This window comes from Pogona vitticeps, chromosome 5 (genome assembly GCF_051106095.1).
Source record: "Pogona vitticeps strain Pit_001003342236 chromosome 5, PviZW2.1, whole genome shotgun sequence".
NCBI lineage: Eukaryota > Metazoa > Chordata > Lepidosauria > Squamata > Agamidae > Pogona > Pogona vitticeps.
This window is the reverse complement of record NC_135787.1, coordinates 78,462,058-78,487,959: the sequence shown is the minus strand read 5'-3', so window position 1 is coordinate 78,487,959 and position 25,902 is coordinate 78,462,058. Positions and strand designations below refer to the sequence as shown.

General features: G+C 40.7%; 1 long non-coding RNA gene across 1 annotated transcript in view; it reads right to left on the bottom strand.

Annotated features, from left to right (window-relative positions):
- The window catches only part of LOC144589434 (uncharacterized), a 43,125-nt gene continuing 17,223 nt past the window's right edge, over positions 1 to 25,902 (bottom strand). The window contains exon 2 of the long non-coding RNA XR_013545526.1: positions 1 to 22,625. This is a non-coding gene — a long non-coding RNA (uncharacterized LOC144589434). The remainder of the gene's footprint in view (positions 22,626 to 25,902) is intronic.

Here is a 25,902-nt window from a genome sequence, read left to right as displayed (position 1 = left end):
TTTTTATCTATGGTGAAGGACTGGGTTTAGATGGATATTGATGAATTGGATATGGGCCAGGAGTCTGTTAAAACTATTGGGAAGGAGATGAAATTGAGTGGTATGCTATCTGATAATAGATGCTGCTCTTTCCCTCCCTTCCTCCCTCTATTAGGATAGTGTATGTGTGTCAGTTCAGGTTTAGTGGAACTAAGGGCACATATACAAAATAACACAGGCTGCGTTTTTGTTTCACCAACATTGCATAGAAGAAGGTGAGTTGAGAACCACAAAGGCATTGCAAAGTGATCAAAATTGAAAGAAAAGGAACAGAAAAAAGAGAGGATCCAGCTCCAAAGGAAGAAAAGGAGGAAAATGAGAATGAGCTGCAGATGCTTCAGTTATGGGGGGAGGGAGGCAGCCTCTTTAAAGAGGACTGAATTCCTTTGGAAGTTGTGAAGTAGAAAGGAAGGACTTCACAGAATAATGGACCCGTCCTGAGGAGTAGAAATAATTAAAGAGGCTGATCTGTTTTAGATTTTGGGAAGCATAATGGAGGGAAATGAAAGAAGTAGTCAGGGGACAAAGTGTAAACACACACACACACACACACACACACTTTCTCAAGAGAAAAAGGAACATGAGCTGCAGAGGTTAGGGAGATGATGTTTAAAAGGTGCTGCTCTGTGTGTGTGTTTGTGTGTTCCAGAGTAAGATGGAGATGATTGGTATCACAGGCAGTACAAGCAACACGCTAATTCTTTCTTTCTTGTCCCGTTTTCTAACATGCTGAGGAAAGTATCAAGCAGCCGATGGAGTTCTATGACAACTCAATTTGTCCAATACTTCAATAATTATAAAGATTCCTGTCTACAGAATCCCATCTAACCTGGCACTTGATATGTTAATCTCACTTGGCACTATCCTGTCTACCAACAGATTAAGGCATCTGGGAAGAAACTGTCAATGAAAGCTACGTTTGTTTGTTTGTTTGTTTGTTCATTTGTTTGTTTGTTTGTTTGTTTAAACTTATGTGCCACCCACTCTACCCAAAGGTCTCTGGGCGGCTTACAACAATTAAAATAGAATTAAAAAGATAAAACAATTAAAATACAAATTAAAATATATACTCTAAAAAAACCATGACATTACCATCTCTTTCAAGCTGGTAGGGACCACTCCCTCTCTCAAAGAGGTGTTCACGGCCTACTGGACCCAGGTGCAACCCCCCCAGCAGATTTTCCAATTAGCCAAGATGGACAAGGGTCGAGCGAAGTGGTGGTAGAACGGACAGATCCAAGCACCCTGTCCACATCCTCAGGTCTCAACAATTGAAACTCATCCATTAATACTTGACCTGAGCATGGCACACTGGACACATCCTCTGATTCTACAGTAATGGTGGAGTCCAACCCATTGCGAATCTGAGCGATTTCCCACTCAAAATCAATGGCAAACTTATCAAAGTGAGCTGATGAGCAATCCGGGACCTCCACCGGATTTCCCGGTTCAAGAAGATCCCAGACCACCTGAAACAGCTCTGCTGGATGACATTCTGAGGAAGTGAAATGGCTGGAGAAATATTGCCATTTCGCCAGCCATATTGCCATGAAATGGGCCCGATAATGGGCTATAAATCGTGTTTGATTGAACTCCCAGCAGGATTTCCTCCACCTGCGCTTCAGCCATCTCCCCTCTCACTTCATCGCCCGCAGTTCAGAAGTGTACCAAGGAACTCTCTGGGCTCCGCATGCAGGGAGAGGGCGCTTATGCACTATCATGTCAACCACCCGGGTCATCTTCCTATTGCATAGGGTGACCTGAGCTTCAACATGAGCGCCGACCGTATCAGACAGATAATCCCCCAGAGGGTTCAGGAAATCATCCGGATCCATAAGTCTCCGAGGGCGAATCATCTTAAAAGATCCCCCACCCTTGCAGAGTGGAGAAGAAACTAATAGACTGAACTTGACCAGGAAGTGGTCTGACCATGACAATGGGGTCACAACCAGCCCCTCCACATTCAAACCACCATCTTCCAGTCCCATTTAGAAAACCAGGTCCAAGGTATGGCCCTTCTCATATGTCGGGCCGATGACACATTGAGACAGCCCCATGGTTGTCATGGTGGCCATGAAGTCCTGAGCCACCCCAGTCAAGGCAGACTTGGCATGGATGTTGAGGTCCCCCAGCACCAACACCCTGGGAGTCCTCAACACCAGGTCCAAGACTACCTCCGTCAGCTCAGCCAGGGAAACTATTGCTACACAGAAGGGTGGGAGGTACACCAAAAGAATCCACAATCTGTCTCGTAAACCCAACACACAATATAGGCCCTCGAGACCTCCTCTCAAAGGGATAAGAAGCCTGGTCAAGGAGATAGAACTCCTATAGACTATAGCAACTCCCCCTCCCCGACCCTCTGAGCGACCTTGGTGCTGGACCGAGTACCCAGGTGGACACAGCTGGGAGAGGGGAACACAACCCTCCTCTCCCACTCGGGTCTCAGTAATGGATGCCAGGTCAGCACCCTCATCCAGAATTACATCATGGATGAGGGCAGTCTTATTTTGTAATGACCTGTCATTCCTCAACAGCACCGTGTTTATGTAAGTTATTGTTGTCATTATAGGGGACTGGAATGCTAAAGTAGGGAGTCAAGAGATAAAAGGAACAACAGGTAAGTTTGGCCTTGGAGTTCAAAATGAAGCAGGGCAAAGACGAATAGAGTTCTGTCAAGAGAACAAGCTGGTCATCACAAACACTCTTTTCCACAACACAACAGGCTACTCTACACATGGACATCACCAGATGGGCAATACCGAAATCAGATTGATTATGCTCTCTGCAGCCAAAGATGGAGAAGCTCTATACAGTCAGCAAAAACATGAACTGGAGCTAATTGTGGCTCTGATCATCAGCTTCTTGTAGCAAAATTCAAGGTTAAACTGAAGAAAGTAGGAAAAACCACTGGGCTAGTCAGGTATAATTTAAACCAAATCCCTTATGAGTACATTGTGGAACTTAAGAACATATTTAAGGAACTTGATTTCTTGGACAGAGTGCCTGAAGAACTATAGATGGAGGCTCGTAACATTGTACAGGAGCCAGCAACAAAAACCATCCCAAAGAAAAGGAAAGGCAAGAAAGTAAAATGGCTGTCCAAGGAGGTCTTAGAAATAGCAGAGAAGAGAAGGGAAACAAAATGCAAGGGAGATAGGGAAAGTTATAGAAAATTGAATGCAGACTTCCAAAGAATAGCAAGGAGAAACAAGAGGGCCTTCTTAAATGAACATTGCAAAGATATAGAGGAAAATAATAGAGAGGGAAAAACCACAGATCTGTTCAGGAAAATTGGAGATATTAAAGGAAACTTTTGTGCAAAGAAGGCCATGATAAAGGACAAAAATGATAGGGATCTCACAGAAGCAGAAGGCATCAAGAAGAGGTGGCAAAAATACACAAAGGAATTATAACAGAAAGATTTAGATATCCCGGACAACCCAGATAGTGCGGTTGCTGACCTTGAACCAGACATCCTCGAGAGTGAAGTCAAGTGGACCTTAGAAAGCTTGTCTAACAACAAGGCCAGTGAAGGTGATGGCATTCCAGATGAACTATTAAAATCTCAAGAGATGACACTGTTAAGGTGCTACACTCAATATGCCAGAAAGTTTGGAAAACTTAGCAGTGGCCAGATGATTGGAAAAGGTCAGTCTACATCACAGTCCCAAAGAAGGGGAGTGCCAAAGAATCCTCCAACTACCATACAATTGCACTCATTTCACATGCTAGCAAGGTTATGCTCAAAAATCTCCAAGGTAGGCTTCAGCAGTATGTGGATCAAAAACTCCCATTAGTACAAGCTGGATTTCAAAGGGGCAGAGGAACTAGAAACCAAATTGCTAACATGCACTGGATTATGGAAAAAGCCAGAGAGTTCCAGAAAAAACATGTATTTCTGCTTCATGGACTGTGCAAACGCCTTTGATTGTGTGGAGCACAGTAAACTATGGCAAGTTCTTAAAAAAATGTGAGTGCCTGACCACTTTATCTGTCTCCTGAGAAATCTATATGTAGGACAGGAAGCAACAGTTAGAACCAGATGTAGAACTACTGATTGGTTCAAAATTGGGAAAGGAGTATGACAAGGCTGTATATTGTCTCACTGCTTATTTAACTTATATGCAGAATACATTCATGCGAAAGGCAGGACTGGATGAATCCCAAACTGGAATTAAGACTGCCAGAAGAAATATCAACAACCTCCGATATGCAGATGATACCACTCTGATGGCAGAAAGTAAGGAGGAATTAAATAAACTCTTAATGAGGGTGAAGGTGGAGAGCACAAAAATGGTCTGAAGCTCAACATATATATAAAAAAATAAGATCATAGCCACTGGTCCCATCACCTCCTGGGAAATAGAAGGGGAAGATATGGAGGCAGTGACAGATTTTACTTTCTTGGGCTCCATGATCACTGCAGATGGGGACAGCAGCTACGAAATTAAAAGATGCCTGCTTCTTGGGAGTTAAGTGATGAGAAACCTCGACAGCATTTTAAAAAGCAGGGACATCACATTGCTGACAAAGGTCCGCATAGTCAAAGCTATGGTTTTTCCAGTAGCAATGTATGGAAATGAGAGCTGGACCATAAAGAGGGCTATCTGCCGAAGAATTGATGCTTTTGAATTGTCGTGCTGGAGGAGACTATTGAGAGTTCCCTGGACTGCAAAGAGAACAAACCTATCCCTTTTGAAGGAAATCAACCCTGAGTGCTCACTGGAAGGACAGATCCTGAAGCTGAGGCTCCAATACTTTGGCCATCTCATCAGAAGAGAAGTGCTCCTGGAAAAGACCCTGATGTTGGGAAAGTGTGAAGGAAAGAGCAGTGGAAGATAGGATGGCCTGGCATGCTCTGGTCCATGGGGTCACAAAGAGTCAGGTACGACTTAATGACTAAAACAACGAAGTTTACAATGAATATTGATTTTATACTGTCCAGTGAAGCCAGCCATAAAACCATGACATACATTTCTGTCACAGACTTCTTTCTGTCAGACATTTGCAAGGGATGGAATGAGGACTCCTGCCTTGGGCAGGGGTGTGGACTAGAGGACCTCCAGGATCCCTTCCAACTCTACAACGATTCTATGATTCTATGAAGGGAATGCTGTTCTACTGCTAAAATGTAGTCAGGACTTCTGAGTGTAAAAAAGCTTTTCCTATCATGTTAATGGAAAGAAAAGAAAGCCTTTGGTCATGTAACCTTTAAAAGCAAAGGAACCTTCTCTCTGAAATTCACAATTACATTCCTTTTTTGCAGCAGATGACCAGTTCTGAAAAAGTGGTAAACTTCAATCCAATTTTGGCTAAAGTATTTAACTGGAACTTGCAAATTTGGAATTTGAGATGGCTTCATCAGTCTTGTCCATATCATTTACAAATGTTCATTTTTAGATCTGCCTGATTCTATTTCTGTATTAATTTATAATTATTTTTTAAAAGACCTGTATGGACAAATAAGTTTGAAAAACATATAAATAATATTTGTATGATTGGGTTTTTTTAAAAAAAAAATATTGTGCTATATATTTGAAAGCATGCTTGAATACATTGTTTGAACCATGACAAATTTTAAGAAGAGCAAAATCTAGCAGATATTTTCAATCTGTACATTAATCCAGAAGTTGTAGATCAAATTGGTCTGTAATATTCTATTATGAAAGGTTTTATCCAGAACAGACTCTTTGTAATATGATATTTACACCAGGAAGTAATCACATGATGTTGCATTAACCATGTGATCAGCATGAATGAAGAAACCATTGGATTTCTGGAATTAAGACTCTGAAGTCACTATGATGGCACATTTAAAATAATTTGTTTCCAGGTTGGCATTTTGTACCTGCATGTCTATCTCTGCAACACCATAGTTCTCTATGGTTTTGCTTTTGGTTAGTTTGGAAGGAGAGAGTTAGGTAACACTCTATTAGAAAATTTTGTTACCAACATTGTTCTTTTTTTTTTATGCTAGACCTTCAGCCTGATTGGCTTTTGGCTGGGGGGATTTTTCTCCTGTCCCACACTGGTAAAAGGGTTGTTGGCATTTTGGTGGTTAATTTTGATCACACTGGCGTGTAGTGCAGAAAAACAGGTTGTCTCGTTGTGTCCTGTTTGTAATTCAAGTTAGCCAACAGTGTATCTGACCTCACGGCTCTGCAGATCGTGCAATTACAGGGCTGGTGCAGGGAGATGCGCTGGGCCACTTCCAGACCAACAGTCATCAATTAAAAATGTATGGAGGTCTGGGGGTGTTTATTAGCGGCCTGCCGGGTTCTTGCTGTCAGTAAGACAGAGGGAACCTGGAGCCAGAGACTCACCCAATGGAGTTTCAGCGGGTATTTCGGTACCCCCGGTTTTTCCTGTTTCTGCACTACAGTAGTCCCCCTTCTTTTATAATAGTTGAATAATTGATTGAATTGATTAAATAAAGTGTGGCCCATATTAAATCCATGCTGTTGTCTTGCATCTTTATTCCGGGTCTGGGAGGGGGTGCGCAAGAAGCCCTTGACAACTTGGATTGAGGCTATCTGAGGGAACCAATCTATTCATATGAGCTTTCCCTCAGTTTTAAGACCATATATGATTATTTGTTTAGGATAAAAAATAATAGAAATAATTTTGAATAATCTTCGAGAATACACACTGGGGAATTTAACTCCTAACTTTTGGCTCCACAGCCAGGTACCTACTGATAAATGCAATTTATATCAGTAGGTTCCACCTTGGTAACTGATATTAAGTCTCTTGTAGTACCGTACGTTTTATAATCTCTTGGTTTTATTTATAACCCTATTGTTGTGGGGTTATATTTTATTTTGTTGTAAACTGCCCAGAATAGTGTACTGCACTATCTGAGCAGTAAATGGATGAATGAATGAATGAGCAAGTGAACAAGTAAACAAACAAACAAGCAAACAAATGATCAGTACGAACCTATAAGCATATGAATGTCCATCCTGGGGAAAAGCTGGTATTTTCTTTCTATCAAAGTGAGACCCATATTTTGTAATAAAGTTCTAGGCAGGACAAGATAAGTGATTGACAAATACTGATCCATGGTAACTTTTTATTTGTGGGTTGGCTTCTTTTGGGCAAGATGATATACCATGGGAGCTGAATCTGACTTAAGGACTGCTGGGTGCTGAAACTTAAAATTTTCCATTTCTAAAAGGAACTGTATAATACTACTACTATTCCTTAAATGTTTCTCTCCTTGCCTTTCTGTGTGTAAGATGAAAGCAAATTCAAATACATTGAAAGAGGCTCATATTTTGAGCAGCTTGCTATAGCATTAAAAATGTGTCTAGCTTTTCCATTAAGGTTACAGGGAAGTCACATTAATCTTTATTGCTGATGCAATGTTGGAATACACAGTTTTGCCAGTAGGCATTATGGCGTCATTTAACGGTGACAGAGCATTAAGAATATAGCTGATTACAGTTTGCTCCAAAACTGACCACTGCCGGAAGGATTAAAAATATTTTAACCTTTCAATGAATTATTCTGTTTCAGAGAAAAATCTTTAATGTCATCAGACTTGAGCCCACCCATTGATATTTTTCTTGGTAAAATTATATTTATGTTTAAATTCAGAGGAAACAAGATGAAAATACATGAACAGCTATCATTTGATCATCTTGCTTCCATCCCTGAGTGCTATCAAAAAGCAAAAATGCAAAAATGGAAGATTTGCTAGCATCACTTTTCCAACTGCCTTCTCTAACAAAACAAAACAAAAATCCTAGTTAAGCCTGATATCTGTCAGATAAGAGGATACAATGAATGATTTTAGGCTCTGGTTTTGGGTTTACAATAATCCCTTTAGAAATAAAAGTAGTGTTTAACAGAAACACTCAAAGTAGCTGAAATGGCCTATTGCTAGTGATTTGAGTCATAAGAGGGTAGCTAAACATTTGTGGAAATGGACACATTTCAGATACCCAGCTTCTAGATACACGATAATAAACCATTAAGAAAAAAAAATCAGGCTTTTAGTGATTCGATGCACTAAATGCATTTCTGCTCCAATTATTCAAACTCGCAGAGGCTACACTTATTCCTAAATAGGTCCTGGACAAACACAAATACCAACCAATACCTTCTTAAGATGATTCATGCTGGATAGTATATAGAGCATTAAATCTTGGGTTTCAGCTGAGCAAATGATTTGGCAAACTTAACGCAACCTTTGGAAAAGATGAAGTGGTAAACTTTCTACTTCCAGAAATTTTCTGTTTGAGAGCATTTTTGCCATTAGCAGGTTTGAGTCAAGGTGCATCATATGAACAAGTTAAGTGGAAGAGTCCTAGGTTTGTCTTTGTACACATCCAGTGCTATGAGGATCACAAAAATGCTTCCTGAATTTTACTGGCAACTGCAGTTGCTGATTATGTAGCACAACAATAAGCACCATTAGGGCTTCTGGACCATAACCCCTATGATCTCTGGCCATTGGCTATACTAGCTGGGGCTTACATAGTTGTAGTCCAAAACATCTGGAAGGCAGCTCCAGTGAATGCCTGATATTTTGAAAGGACTCTGCACCATCTTTTGTGAATGTTGCTACCCCAGTTCAATGTTTTATATTTGGTGACGGAAAAAAAACACAGATGTATAAAATGGCACTTTTATACATATACGTACTGTACAACTAATGTTAACAATGACTGCATTCATACATTGTGTCAAACCCTGATCAAGGAAGCCTCACCATGATTTAGTATAATGAAGGATTCTCTGTCTCTCTGTCTCTGTCTCTCTCAAATCAGAATAATACCCAGGCATTCAAAAAAGGTAGCAAAAACTTTCCTAGTCGCTCTCTTTATGGAGATAAGTGATAAGTCAGGGGCAGGGCTAGAACTTTGTCCCTGCTCAAGCTTCCCAGCAGGCTTGTAGTGTTGCTTGCTCTCAAGGAAACATACAGTACCTGCTGTGATTTTTGGCTATCTGGGCCTGATACATTGCAAGTCACAAATAGGTTCACACAATATAGTGCTGTGCTGGTAGTATTAGGATCCCTGGGATGTCATTGGAATGGTGACTAAAGTGCTTGTAGCAACATCCTGAGGTTTACAGTGGTAGGTTAGGGTTAGAGTTATTTTAGGATTATTTTCACACAAGTTGAGTTTTCACCTACAGAAGCTTCTAGAAATGTCATACTTCAAGAAGGGGTGTGGTTCACTTGTGATGTTACAATGTAGATGACAAAAGGCATGCATTCTTGATGATGATGATGATGATGATGATGATGATGATGATACATACCAGAGGAGTTGGTATTTTCAGTCTCTGTCTTTCTGTATTTAATGTTAACAGTTAAACATCACTTAACACAACTGTCTGAATGGCTTCAGTTCTAAACTCAAGGAGACAGTAGACAGCCTTTACTATATCCCAGAACATTTTGTACCAGTTTCAAAGTTTTAATTTTTTTTGTTTTGGAAACTCCTGTTTTTTGAGTTGGCTTACAGCTTGCTGAATTGAGCTGTCACACAATAATAAATCAGGTAAAATAAAATCACCCCTTCCTTTCTGTACTTTGAAAAGGACAAAAGCAAATTGAACCACATTTATATTTTATGCTAAAGTGTGTAAATTACTTTTCTCTACCAATGTATGCACAGTGTAAGTTCTGCTTGACCTGTTTTTAGTTTTGTCTGGCTATTCCTAGCCTATAGTAAAAGCAAGAATGTAACTGTTTCATAGCTAAAACAGTCCCTAATTAACTTTTGTGAATAGGTAATGCATTTCCCATTGCCCTCCCAACTCCGGAATAAAGACGCAAGACAGATAAAATGGGTTAAAACACAGGACACACTTTATTGATTGAAAATTCAAATTTACCCTCCTTTGGCAAAGGGGGGGCTGCTGTAGTGTGGAAACAGGTAAATCACAGAGATATCCAAATACCCCTTAATCAACAGATGGGCGAGTCCCTGGCCCCAGATTCTAGCGGTCTTAAAGACAGCAGGAATTCGGCCGGCTGCTAATAAACGCCCCCGGACCTCAAGCCATCTTTAGTTGATGACTGTTGGTCTGGAAGTGGCCCAGCGCATCTTTCCCCCCAATCACTGTAATCACACAATCCACAGTGCTGGGAGGTCCAATGTGCTGCTAGCTTACCAAATCTTACAGTGGGACTCACCAGAAAATGCCTGTTTTTTCTGCACGACCCACCACAGCATAGGGACTAGCATACTGTAGCTAAGTCCCATGCCCGCCATCAAGTCGCTTGAGCTGAAAATGCAGCCCCCTCCCCTTGATGTCTTCCAAGAAGACATTCAAACCTGAATCGGAAAGATGTACTCCATCTCTCCAAAAAAATTCAGGCCTATCCAATCAGATTGTCTGGTGACCAATCACTGATCCAAGGTTGCTGCAGACCACTCTGCAGACCTCTTGGTTAACATCCCTGTGGGCCGTATTAACATTGAGAATAAACCTGGCTCCTCTCCACGCCAACTGAGGAATGATCATGGACCTAGTAGGATACCTGGCATTCAACCATTTCAGGTCACGTATAATGTCCAGGATCAATGCCTCACTGGTATGCCTGGGCAAATCATTGCTGCCAAGATGTACCACCAACACATCTGGTGGGGACTGGCCAAAGGCCACCAACCTGCATAGCTGGCTCCACTGCATGCCACGCATCTCTTTCCATGTGATGTGCACTCAGGCTGCAAGACCCAGATCGCTCCCCCATGGGGATGCAGCAGTGTAACACTCTGCCCAGTGTACATAACTGTGGCTGACAATCACAATATGTCTTTGTCTCACCAACCCTAAAGGACCTGTACAGACACAACAAGACCAGGCCCCTGCCTATACGTTAGGTAGCGCTCTTATATATCTGCAATAATTGGAGGATGACCACTGGCCTAGACGCTTCATCTCCCAGAGCTGCTGCAGTGGAGACTGCGCTGATTCTAAACGAATGGGTGCCAAATCTCGTACCAAAAACACCTACTCTGTCTAATGCTAGCTCAGTTAATTTCCAAAACTGATATTTCGTCAGAGGCGACTTATTAGCATGTTGAAAGAAATATCCTGGTTCTTGTCCTCAAACCTTTAAATATGCCTGTGTGGCTTTAACATAGCAGATGCTGTTTATGCTACACTGCCCTAGGGTGATTTGGGTACCTTTACCTATTTGATCAGCTTTGTATCACCGAAAAAGAACTTGCACCTTCCCTTCTTTAACCTTAACATCCTGCTATTGCAGGGATAGCCTAGACTTATCATTCCCCCCCCCCCCGCAACCAATTCACTAATTCTACGGGCACCGAAAAAAGCCATTAATGACGCTGCTTGAAATAGGACTGTGACACCCCTCCAGTTCCCCTGTTTGTTTTTCTACACACCCAGGTTCCCTTTCAGGCATGACATGTACTTTTCTCCCTTTTTCGCTGCCACCAGAGGAAATGTTCCTCTCTGTACCAACTATGGTTATTAGATCAGTGTTATCCAATATAACAATGTTTGTTTATGTGTTTGTAGGTAAATCATATAAAGAAAATCATGGATGGTCTTTTATTATTCATTCAATAAGCATCCCTTTGATTACATTTAAGTTTGCTTATGTAGATTCACTTTAATCAACGTATTTATATATTCAAATACATTTCTTAGCACTTTTAATTCTTTCCAATCTTAACCACATAACTTTCCAAGATTTGTCCTATTCCTCCCTCCCTCCCTCCCTCTCTCTCTCTCTCTCTCTCTCTCTCTCTCTCTCTCTCTCTCTCTCTCTTACTCTTCTCTCTAACGCAACCATGGCCCTAACTGCCTAAACTGTCCTTAACTGTCTTTCTTTCTCATATTATTTTCTCGGTTCTGCCCCTTCTGTCATGTCATGGGCTCCCACATCAGCTCTGACCTGACTCCCTACATAGGAGCACCCATTGCTTACAAATGCTAGGGAAGGCAGGGCACACCCCGCGCTCATGCATATGTGCGAACAAGCATGCATGCACTCTTGCATGGCCACACGTGTGCCCTCATGGGCAGCACGCTGCCATTTGAGCATGCACACAGCCACGCATGGGTTCCACGAGCGTACCCCGCCATTTGCACATGTGCATGAGCACCCATGCGCATGCGCAAATTGCAGTGTGGCACTTGTGCGGGCATGCCAGAGCGCGTGCACATATGCAAATGGGTAGCATGGGGGTGAGTGCATGCAGGGGTGGCAGGAGGTCTCCCTCGGTGGCCCGGTCTGGGCCATGCCATGGACTGGCACGGGGCTGCGGACCTTGGGTTGGGGACCACTGATATAGGGGCTCTAGTGGCTTGAACTCTACCCCTCACTTTGGCCCATCCTTCTATCATTTTCCTTATACGGTAGTCCCCTGAAGTTGCTATATCCATTAATTTTTGTATAAAAGGCCAGTGCAGACAGCCTTCATTGAATAGTGCCTGGCGCCAGTCCTTTTCTATTTATATGTACGATAAATTGCTGCAAATGTTCAACCAGTGCTGGCCACACTGGCTCTAGGCTGACCATTTTCCTAAATTCCTGGAATTCTATACTCACGGCTAAGTAACCCTTCCTCGTCGCCAGGGCCAAACCTTTCATTCTTGATGAATCTTGACGCCAATTTGCCAGACCTCTTTGGGAAAAACTTCTGGGAGCTCCCTGGCTCCGGGGTCTAGCTCCCTGAACAGTTCAATCTGTTCACGCGACAATGCATCAGCTATCCTATTGTCTAAGCCTGGTACATGCCGGGCATGCACTAATATGTTAAATTGCAATGCCCTTAATGTAAAAGCCCTGACCAATGTCATGACCTGCTCTGAGTGTGACGCAAGGTTATTTATGGTACAAACAACCGCTTGATTGTTGCACCAAAATCGGACTACTGAATTTGACTACTCCTCGGCCCAAAGCCATAGTGCGCCCACTATTGGAAAAAATTCTAGAAAAGTCAAATCTCTGGTAATGCCATTGTGATGCCACTCATCAGGCCATGTACCCACACACCACCTTCCTCTGAAATAAATTCTGAATCCTAAAGATCCGGAGGCATCTGAGTACACTTGGAAATCTTCTTTTAGACCAATTTCACCTCTCCAAAAGGAGATCCCATTAAATTTTGCTAAGAACTGACTTTTATTTATTTAAACATTCCCACTCAAAATTAATTCAAAATGATGGGGTGTGTATTAATAACGCCACCAAAGACTAACACCGGGACACCAAACCTGCAACTTAAATTGAATTTCTTTTTAAATTATTAATTAAACCGATTATCACATCTATTGTTTATTTCTTCTACTGCCTTTTCTTTCCTCTTCTTTTTTTAAAAAACCTGTTTCTGTATCTGGACACACCGCTGCTGTCCCCACTTCATATCTACTTACTCCACAAACACTATAAAATAAACACAACTTATTGCATACAATAACTTAAAACTGTAACAGAACCCTGGGAGGGAGCTGATGCTACCCTCCCTTCCTTTAGGAATGCTCTGAACTCCGATGACGCAGTTCAGATCACAGTCAAGCAAAGCTCTCTCTCTCTTTCTCTCGGTGCCCAAAAAAGAAGAGGGCGGCTCAAGGGGTGGAACTCCCCTTAAATAACCTGGCGTTCCCCCTCTCTCTTTAGAGCTCTCGAGAGACCTTCAAGGTCTCATGTTATCTGAGGGTGGGAGGCAAAGAGCCAGCCGCGTTGCCCAAAGCCTTCCTCAGTATGGGTTACAACTTCATAAAGCATTCCTAATTTGAGGCAATTGGAATCTTCCTCCACCCTATCACCTGTATTCCGGAACAGACAAAGCCTACTTGAGAACTCTGATTAGGCAAAGTCTCACTCAAACAAGAGAGCTCATCCTGCTTATTTTAGTGCTTGCATAGGGACCTTTCCCATGCTAACCAAATATATGGATGGAAACATTTCTAGGTGTTGGCAACAAGGTGTGTGGTTGTGGCATACATTAGTATCCTGGGAACACACTGCATGGAGTACAAGTCTACACATATGTAACTCCCATTGATTCAAATGGCCTACTCTTCATGGGAGTACCAGTGAAATTGAGGCCAAAAATTTCAACGTGAGAGCTAAGTGCATCAGGTAAATTTTCTGAAATATTAACAGCAAACAGTACTTAACTTGGCCACAGTCATGCCTGACATACTTTTAATTCCCCCACTTCTGTTCCTCTGTTTTTGGGTCAGGTGTTCTCTTTTATCTTACTCCAAACTGATCTGCCAAGTACAAACATCTTAGTGTTTAGTATGAATTATACAGCTGTATGTTAATACAAGAAAAAAGAAGGAAAGGAAAAAAGAAGAAAAAAGAAATCCACTTGAAAAGAAGGTGCTGCCTTGAACAGACACCCACACACAGCATGTGCTTAATGACAAAAGTCTGCTTTCCTTTTTAGGCACTTCTGTCAAATTATCTGTGTTTCCCTTTTATTGTCATGTGCCAACATGAGGTGAAGCATCTGGATATTACTTTGCATAACGAATATTATGAAAGCACATTCTTTGAAAACAAACAACTTTCACTGAGAGTAATTATAGAACTCTCAAGAACATGGCTTTCAAAGATGGGCCTCTCACTGTGAGGGATTAGAAAACTCTGAGGCGGATGTATCTATCAGATATTGACACGTATGCACATGCTTCCACATACACAGTACCTCTCTTATGCTATTTCAGAGGATCAAACTACATGAGTTAATTTGACAGTATGCAGCTACTTTCCTTGTTTGTTCATTTTATTACATCTTTTTAAAATGGACTATCCCAATGCAGCCTTTTAACCTTGATGGTTAGCTTGCAGACATAGGTGACTTCATCCTTCTCTATCTGATTGCTTCCCTTAATTGCCCTAGTTGCCCAATTAAAAATAAGAAAAGCCTCTTTTAGTGCCTATGGAGAGGTTCTCCTTATTTGAGGGCCACAGCTAGGGGAAGAAAGATTAAACGACTCATCTATATCATCCACCAGCCATATCTTTCAGAATCTCTCCCTCTTCTCCCATGATTATATTGAAATATGGAAGCAAATTCATACTATGGCATCAATACATACTGAGAATAAAGATCAGCCCTACCAACATCTCATCAGACACGTCTCCTAATCTGTGTTTGGCAGTGGGCTTCCTGAAGATTTGCCTCCTCAAAGGGTGAAGAAGAAATGGTTGTTGGAAGACAACTGAAAAGATGATGGTACCAGAGAAGGATCACCAGGACCAATCTTCCTCATTGAATCCTTAAACACACACACACACACACACACACACACACACACACACACACACACACACACACACACACACACACACACACACACACACACACACACACACAGAGAGAGAGAGAGAGAGAGAGAGAGAGAGAGAGAGAGAGAGAGAGAGAGAGAATATTACAGTCAGAAATGTACTCCATCTTAGTCCACATAAAGATGCTCCCTTTTGAGGCTACAAATGTCCTTTACTACTGGGCCTCTGATTTCAAGGAACTACTGATTTGCAACAATCTTAGAATTGCAAAGCTGGAAGGGACCTTGTGGATCATTGAGTCCATCCTCTGTCAAGGAGGCACAGTGGGGAGTCAGACTCCCAATTTCTGGTTCTACAATCAGATACTTAAATCACTGAGCAATTACCATTCTCATTAAGTCATCTATGAGCCAATTTTATGTAGCTGACAAGTAGAGATAGACAATTTTTACTAAACCCATTTACTGAAGAATTGGGGGTAGCTGTGGTTTTTTTGTGCTGGAAAAGAGAAAAACTTCCTGGAGCTTCATGCTGCTGGCACAATTTCAGGTTTCCCAAAATGCTCTGTTCTGAGCGTACAGGATGTCTTCAACTCACTAAAAGCTGGCCTGAAACATCTTGCTACCTTGACTCCAAGGGCAAGATTACACCCCTCCCCCATTCTATCACTAAAATCTAGTGGGGCTGTCAGTTAAATACTGGTGATAGAACATTTTCCTTTAAACCTGAGTGCAACAGGCCCATTTACGAAAGCAGAACAGACAATGCAGTGCTCAGTTAAATCATATTAATCGAATAGTAATAGAATTCACAATAAAATAATTGCCAATCAGTTCTGACAGAAACCAACAGTAAAATGCATTACCATATAACAATCTCAAATCAGGAAAGGAAGGAAGGAAAGTGAAAAGATCTAAGGTTATTTTAATTAGATAAAATTACGTATCTTACATCCATTGCTCTCTGAAAAAAATTGCCTGCAATATCTTTAGGTGATTCTACTATGTCAGACCAAAGGAAAGAGGCATAATACACAGGTGGATTTCATGGATATGAAATGATCAATGAGTTAATAAGCTCATTATGGAGATAATGATAAGAACGTCAAAATGTGACACAGTCTGTTAAGAGTATCTCCTTAAATCTCCCATCTAAGAAAGGTGATGTTAACATATTTAAATGCACCTGAATGAATCCCTTCTTGGACTTTTGGATCTTCAGTGTTTGCAAAATTAAATCAAAAACTAAAGAAACTGGACAAATGACAAAAAATCTCGATTGGTATTGTACATGAATTTTGGGGCCAAATTGAGTGACATGCACAAATCTGCTCTCCAAAGCAGTGGTTCCCAAGCTGGGGTCCCTAGGTGCTATTGAATTAACTCCCAGAATGCAGAGGACAGCATAGTTTGGGCTGTAATTATAATAAAATCATCAGGTGCTCTCAAGTCAATCCTGACTTATGGAAAATGTTCATCGGGTTTTCCTAGTAAAGAATGCTCAGAATTGGTTTACCATTCCCTTCTTCTGGGGGTATCCTGGGACTTTGCAGCTTGCACAAGGCCACACAAACTGGCTCTACTCACAGGAGGCACAGTGGGGAATCAGATTCCCAACCTCTGGCTGTGCAGATGCCTCAACTACTGAGCTATCCAGCCAGATAATTTGGGCTATAGCTGTCAGAAATCCATTCTGTTGAAGCGATGAGTCCCAAACCTGTGGTGCTCTAGAGAAGTGGTGCTCTAGAAGGGGACCTGGCACATTTCTGTTCATCTGCTCATGTGGTATCCTTCTTTAACAAGGAGGGGGGGCTGGAACCTGAGAAGAGCTCCTAAAAGGCTCATGGCCAAAAAAAAAAAAAAAAAAAGGTTGAGAATGGCTGCTCTATATATTGTTGGGATTCAAACCATAGCTACCAGAAATCCATGCTGCTTGAGGGATTCTGGGAGTTACCTTCACCAAGCTGGCTATGGTCAAGTCCACTCCCAGAATCCCAGCAACATCTAGAATCCCAGCAACATCTAAAAGACTGAAGTTTTGGACTCATTGCTTCAACAGAAGGGAGTGGTCAGGGGACTCGGGAGAAACAGCCAAGGAACTGTTGTAGATAGGATCAGCCACCTGAAGTACCTGACTCATCATGTGCTATGGTAGGCCTGTCCCTATTCCTTTCCCAAAACTGTACTCCAAGCCCATCAGTGTAAAAGAGATGTGATAGTGTCACTCCTCCTTTTGATAAAGAATTTCTCCTTGAAATCCGGAATACTAGACATTGGGGAAGAAGAAGAAAGGAAATCCATCATATTCCTGTCCTTTTCATGATCTTCCAGAGGTTTCTTACTGGCCACACTAAGAAACATAATGTTAACCAACCAGACAGAACATTGGTATGATTCAAAATGTTGCACTTAATTTCTTAAGGCACCAATTTTTAATTGATAGGGTATTTTATATTAATATGAACATAAACACATTCTGCCACATACTTTATATGGCAATGTGTATATTCTTTATGAAGAGTGAAAACTTCTTTCTCTGCACTTCTTACATGTTTGGGATGATTATCTATATCGCATCTCCATAGCTGGGGAAGCTGAGTGGGAAAGAAATGGCTAGGAAGTCATGTTAATGGACGGAAAGTACTCAACAATTTTTCCTCCTTGGGTTTTAAGTTTCAAGATGGTACCAGGATTATTGTCCCTGAGGGAACATTCAGTATGTTACAAATCACCTGACATGGCTGATGCCATGCACCACCAAGTCAGTTCCAACTTAGTGCAACCCTAGTAGCTTTTAGAGATGGGATGCTCCCAAAGTGGTTTACCATTGTCCTGTCACAGTGAGTTCTCATGCCCAAATGGAATTTAAACCCAGGTCTTCCTAATCCTGTTCTGACACCCTTTCCACTACACCCGGCTGCCTCTGCTCAAAATAGATATAATACAATATATTCCACTACCTCAGCATTTTGCCTTTTCTATTTTTGCAAAGTATTATAAACTGCACTAACTTAATATGTGGTGATTGACAGCTGGACATATGAACTGATTCTAATGAGAAACCTAATATTTGAACAGAATTGCTACAAATGTTCTTCTACAGTTTAAAAAAAATAATAATGTTCAGCCTGATAAAGAGTCCTGCAGGACTCCAAAGCTTGCTTTTTAAAATATATGTGTGTTATGGTCTAATAAAGATCACAATATGTCTTGTTAGGAAATATTGCAGGAGAACACAGCTTTTTCTTTTCTGTTTTATGCAAAATATCCTAAAGAGGCACCCAGGGCAGTATCTACAAGCAGAGTAGGAAAAGTCTATTATCACTCAAGAATAACCTTCAGTCTCGAGAGACCACAGAGGACCCGAGTTCCAGGTCCTCCTGCATGGAGGACCTGGAACAGCGTCTAGTGTTTTGATGCTGTATGTGAAGCTGGAGTGTCCTCTCCAGGGCACGAAGCCTGGGTAAAATAATATGGAGGATAGGTTGTTACCCAACCAGCAAATCCCCCCTCTCCACGTCACTGAGATAGTCCAATGGAAAGGCAAGAGCCAATACAACTAGAACAACATCACACAAATAACCCCTTTCCCACTAACCACTGTATCATATTATGAACTTTGTTTCAACAGACTAATTCTTTCACTAGCATACCAACTAAATTTAATTTATGGCTCTTCTATTAGAGTAGTGGCCATTTTTCTTCAAGTTTTGGTGTCCTACTAAAACAGGGGCAATGTGCTTTGAAACAAGGCAATGTGAAAGACTCTGAGTGACTGGCAGACCTTTGTCCATAGATGTAGGAGGGGCAATTAGTTCTGCATCCCCTGAGATAGAAATTGATAGATTAAGCTGGTTCCACCTGTTTGCAGTCTCCATCTTGGGACTTAGATTTAAACTTGGACTCCAAATCCTAATATCTGGTTATGGTGACTTTCAGACTTTTCTGTTTCTCCATCTCTCCCAAACTCTGCAATGCTCAGCTTGACAAAGACTCTTGAAAAGAAAGGTGACCTCATTTCAAGATCTTACTGGTCTAATAAAAGCATCACCCATCCTTTCTTCTGGATTCTGCACAAGAACCACGTGGTTTTGGGGAAAGGGAATCTGAATATTTTGGGAAGATATGAACTGCAACAGGAGCATTCTTATTACAGATAAGATCTAAGAAACTGATCTAAGAAACTGATATCCAAAAGTTCAGGAACAATGAAAATGAATTGGTTTGAAAAGATTTATGTCTTGCCTTAGCTTTATCACCTTTGTGCAGCCTGGGTTGGGGCATGCATGTTTTGCAACCATCAGTTTGTGTTAGTTGTATGCATTTGTGTGAGCCTTGCAAATGTTTACAGTGGAACATATACAGACAGGCAAAACACTCTAGAATTAATAAATGAGACTTGTACAGAAACATAAATGATTCAGAGGTAAAATCTGTTCTACAAGGAACATGGATTTGTAAACTGATTTTCAAAAGATATGACATTCTTTTTAATATGGGTGTCTTAAATTTTTAAATTACTGATGAAATATTTACTGAGTGTGGCATTAAAAGAAACCCACAAGTGTTTTTACTGACAGGCAACATATCTGCTATATCAAATGGACAGAGATATATGGTTTGCTTAACCCCTTTTAATAGGAGTAGAGCCCTATCCACTTACCGTACAATTGCCATATAATGGCCAGAATCCTGTTGCATAATGGTATAGAATTCACAGTAGCAAATTTCTGATTATTAACAAGTGTCAACTTGGATTCCTTGTCATATGCCAGTTGCGTGGCTTGGCATGCAGCCAGGACTTGTAAATTAACAGCAATTTGCCACTGTGAGTTATACTAAATCCAGTTCTACTGATGTAACAATGCCACAGGATATTTTTTAGGGGCAGATATGAAAGTGAATTAATATAGTTGCACAAGCATGGTTAATGGATATTATACATGGAGTCACTGCTAATAAGAGATATAGTTTCCTCTGATTTTCATTTTCATTTTTCTTATAATGCTGAAACATTTTTGGGGTGTTCTATTTTCATGCCTTCTATGGTGGTTTCAGTGGAATGGCTCCAGGACTTTATAGGAAGGAAATCTGATGGTGGTGGCAATGTGGTGAAGATCTGAACTGCCTTGAACATGTAGTTTTATGATAGATTCATGCCAAATTGGAGCCTGGAGAATGTTAGCTTCTTTTGGATTTTTCTAACATCAAGCCAGCATTGCCAGGGCCAGGAGATCCCCCCCCCAAAAAAAGAAAAAAATGCCCCAAGTTTAATTGCTTTAAGAAAATCCTTCTGACTATGAAAAAGCAATCTGAAGTAATTTGGAAAGTGTACAGGCCTGAATGTACATCAGTCATAAAGTTACTGTCAATCAGTTTCACTGATTCTACATTCTCATGTTATGAGGACAGGAGAAAGGATGTCTTGTTTGGTTAGCTTTTTATAAACCTCTTCCTACATTTCTCACATTTCAGTCATTATTGCTACCTGTTTATTATATATCAGCTGGCTTTTGCTCCCTGTAAGTTCAAGGCAACCTTTGGGTTGCTGAATCTTCATTGTTTGTGCTGGTTTGTGAAGTTGTACAATACCACCAAATGGAGGACATATTGATAGTGGTAGTTTTACTCTTCGATATTAAAGATGCCGATCAATCCGTATATTTAGTGAACCAGCATGATTCACACTTTCTAGGCAAATACCTGGACTAGAATGCGGTTTTTATGGTTCTCTAGACTTTGTGATAGAGCTCTGTAGCTCTCAAACAGTTACTAAAATGCATGTAACAGTTGTATGTGCAAACAAAATTGTATGAAATGTATACAAAACACCTAATGTTTTTTTTTTAAAAGAAGCATTCAATATGACAATGTCCATGCATTAAAAATGTGGATTGATATCACAGAACAGAACAGACTTGTGAATTAATAAATGTGAGAGTGACAGGAACCAGAAATAGACTAATCCCTTCACTCATACCTCAAATAATGGTAAACCTGTGGGAATCACATTCTTATTTAGCAAACTATCTGATCATCCTGAAATACTGCCTTTTGCTTTTACAACATTAATTGGACAAGATTGCTTTCATGGCAGAACAGGAATTGGTGAACAATATAAAACCTGCAACTACTGAGGACCAATTTATAGTCAGCACTCTGTGAAAATTAATACTAACAGCAAAGTATTAATTGCACTTCTTTCACAATTTTATGTTAGAAAAACAACCAGCCATATAATTCCAAAAACAAAGCTGAAAGTCACCTTCCTGAAACTTTGTAAAGCAATTTTAGCTGGTTGGCTGACCTACTGGAAAGAAGTATTTCCAGAATTTCTGAGAAATATCCTGGAGAGTTTGTGTTTTGCTTTCTGTATAATGCACAAAACTGTATTTGATTAGAAATGGTTGGTGTGGCATTTACCCCGTGGCCCCTGTTTGTTTCATCAAACACAGAGCTCATAAAGGTATCTCAACATGACCTTTAACACGCTGCCACCAGTTGATCTCTATATCAGCCTTTATTTCCTATTAAAGACTGAGGTCCATTCAGTACTGAACTTTTAAATAGAAACAGGTTTATTGATTACACATTGTTTTAGGAATAGTTCTTAAGCACATTCTTAATGTTACACAAAGCTTCAGTATTTTACTTTAACCTCTTCTGTCTTAATTAATACAGGTCACACTCTGACTAATCACTCCTTAAACACTCTGCTTCAGACCCCAAAACTCTTTTTTTTTCTGACTGAACTGACTTGCCTCTCATTCTACTTTCTCTACCTGATTTCCCCTCCCTCTTGGTTTCTCTGGCTTCACCTCCCAGCAGCTCCCATTGGTGCAGGCCAATGCCATTATAGGAAGAGAGGGTGTTTGCTACAGTTGGTTAGTGAATTATTTGTAGGTTGAAACATTTATGAATTAATCAGTTCATTAGCTTGCAGAGGACATCTGGAAGCCATCTCATCTTTTCTATATCTATTAACTTACGTTTGGGGAGAATTGACAGATAAGTATGTGCCTTCGTATGTACATTCATTTCTTCAGAGGCTAGGGGAAAAAAGCTCAGTAAGAAAAGCTGTGTATGGAGCAGTCTCTGAAGATTATTCACCAGCTCCACTTGGAGATAATGTTGCTGTGAGGCTACAAGGACGTCTTCTTATTTGGCACACATATTTGAATGCTTCATTCTGCATTGGCCCTTGGTGTGATGCAAACCCAATACATACTACTAGATGTTACCTTTAAAACTCCAGATTATGGGGTATCTGGAGGGCCACTTAATTCCACATCATTCTCCTCTCCTGTTGAATGATTTAATGGCTACAAAGGCCTCTGATCTTCATCCTGCTATAAAATGAGACATACTTAGTGGTGGTAATCAGGGTTTGGAATTCTCTCCCTCTATTGGATGATCTGCTTCTGCATCTCCCTCTCAAATTTCAGAAACATTGTTAAAACCCATTTTTGTGCTTTTGCCTTCTCATGATGTCCACACTTCAGTTTGGTATATAGTGCTGAATTTTCTGTGACTTCGACTTTTCAAAAACTCTTCTTGCTGTTGTTCTTCTTTTGATCATGTTTGGGAACTGTACTGAAAGCCCCATAGGAATATTTGTAACAATGAATAAACAACTCCTCTTTAAAATGTTCAAAAGAGGAAGAGGGCAAACCATGCTATCAGGTTTTCCTTTGATCAGTGTAAAGTTTGTGCAACCACCAGGTTTGTCTGAGTGGTGAGGTAAAACAGCTGAATCAACAAAAGTATTTCTTTTGACACAAGCCACATAATTCACTTCCATCACAAACTGTCAACTGAAAAATTAGATGGAACTAGACAAGATGGCAAATGTGGGCCTTCCTCTCTTCATATCACAAAAAAAGCTCTGCATCCCCTATCTCTGTTTCCCCTTATCATTTAGCATCACTCAACACATGACATATTGTTACCTGTAAAAGGGATTCACTGTTCCCACTGTACTTTTATTGGCTATAGTAAGTAATATTCTGTTAGATACCAGAGAACATGATAGAATTCCTTCCCTCCATATACAGACCTCTGTTTTTGCTGTTGCTAGGTGCTGCCAAGTAGGAACTGATGAACAGGGCTTTCAAGGTAAGTGAGTTATTTAAGGAGTGGTTTTACCAGTTCCACGCCCTCAGTGAGTTTCCATGACAGAGGACAGTTCAAACCCAGGCCTCCCAAGTCCTAGCCCATCATTGTGTCCACTACACTACAAGCCTCTGTACTGGGACAAAAAAATGATCTGGGAGTTTCATCAGCCCCATTTTGTGGTTATATGGGTGACTGATTGAGGACTGGATTACCCATTCAATGATTTTTCTGGTAGACACAGATAAAATACTCCAGTGGATCTTGGCCAAAGTGAAGAATGTTATAGGATGATGACATCAAAACACATATAGGTAATTGTAGCAGGAAAGATCCTTTTAAGAAGAAAGGTGGAATAAAACAAAATGAAATAAATAAGGGAGAAATAAGAACAGATAAAGTGGTGCCTCGCTTAGCGATCACTCCGTTGAGCGATGAAATTGCTTAGCGATGGGGTTTTGGCCATCGCCAGAGCGATCGCTTAGCGATGGCCCCTATGGGGAAAAATCGCTTTGCGATGATCGCAGGGAAGTGATCATGGCAAAGCGACCCTTTTTGCATAGCTGATCGGCGGTTCCAAAATGGCTGCCAGAAAAACAAAATGGCCACCCGCTGTTTTGCCTCGCTTTAGAGACACTGAAAATGGCTGCCCCATGGAGGTCCTTCCCATAAGGTCAGTTTTTAAGCCCATAGGAACGCATTAAACACGTTTTAATGCATTTCTATGGGCTTTTAAATTCCGTTTAGCAATGAAATTGCTTAGCAACGTTTTCCTGGAATGGATTAACGTCACTAAGGGAGGCACCACTGTATAGGGCTGCTCTTTTTTGTTGGCAACTAACAACTGGGGTTACATATAAATCCCCTGAAAAGTAACAATGGAAAAAAATGATTTGGGGAGGGAATCAGTGCATAGCAGCTATTGTCTAATTTATTTATCTTCAAATGCTGCAGTTTGTGTGTGGTTTTTACAAGCTTCAGGATGAAAACAAACAAATAAATGAAGATGTTCTGAGCCTTGACCATATCAGGTAATGAGCTAAGCATCTACAAAATATTTGCCCACTGTTAATCTTCAAATTGAGATCTTAAATCAAGTGGCCTTTTCTATTTTTATTGTAGACCCATTTAGGCCCACTCACCGAAGAGAAATTCCCCTTGAACTCACAGTAACCAACTTTTGAATAGACATGCATAAGACACCAGTGTTTCCCATGCTGGTTGCATAGAGCAACCCAGGGTATTCTTTGGAGTATGGGAAAGAATTTTCTGATATTCAAATGAAATAGAAAAGGAACTGATGTACTTTAAGTCTCATTTTAGAAGTCAGGAATGATTCAGAACATTTTCTTTCCAACTCTAATAATACCTACCAAGTCTTTCTCAGCATGATATGTGTGTGTATGTGCTTATGCATAAAATGTGGTGTGCTACCACTTACTAGTGCTCCAAACATGCATGACAAATAAGTAACTGACATTTTCTGTTATTTTAGAGTTTAAAGGAAGGCAACCTCATATTACTGTTACACAGGGGCTGGAATACAGAGTCTCTGTATTCTCAAGAATAAATTCAGAAATAATTCTGTTTCTATCACTTCAACCGAAGGAAAGAAAGATACATGTTTTTAAGTCAGTCTTGAAATATTCTGAATTATAAATAGTGAATAATGATAGCTATCACATGAGGTAACTCTACAATGACTTGTCTAAAATGAGTTTATTTGTGCCTTATTTCGATTGAGCCAAATTGGTTCAGTTTAATCTTGAGTCCCTTATATGCTTAGTTATTTTTTCACTTCAGATGCCATCAAGGTTGAAATGATTATGTTCTAGGTATGCTGTCCTTCCAAATTGTCTCTGAGCCTCTCAGAATCCTCTTCCCAAATATTGTGATATATATAAAAAAGGGTTGCTGCTGTAGTTTCAATTAGATTCTAGAATAGAATGACATCTTATGCAATAGAATTTTATACCTACAGTATAAAACTTTGGGAAACAAGAATACCTAGTGGAACATACATCTAGAACAGCTCTTTGTGTTATTACTATATGCTATCTAGCTTCTTATTTATGGTGATCCTAATAGGGTATATGAGGTGTTCAAGTAGTGGTTTATCATTGCCACTGTCCAAGTGAGTTTCCATGGGTGACCAGGCATTTGGACTCCGGCCTTGGAGTCTTACTTCTGACACACTGGCCACTACTCCACACTGACTCTGATGAAGTATTAGTAAAATATGTATGCATGCATTATATGCAGTGAGCAATGGGGTGCTAGCTCTGCTCCTTCCTCATGCATAAGAAAACTGACTACAGAAGAGGCCTGCTGTTATATGGACATGCTGTAAGTGAATCAGGACCTTGTTTTCCCTACATTTTGTCCACATTTATACAGCCTCAACAGCTACAACGGGGTCTTCTCTTCAGACAGTTGTTTTCTGCATGAGGAAATTCACTATGGCTGCTGTGTTCCTGCTCCACAATCCACAATCATATGTGGATTGTGCCTGTT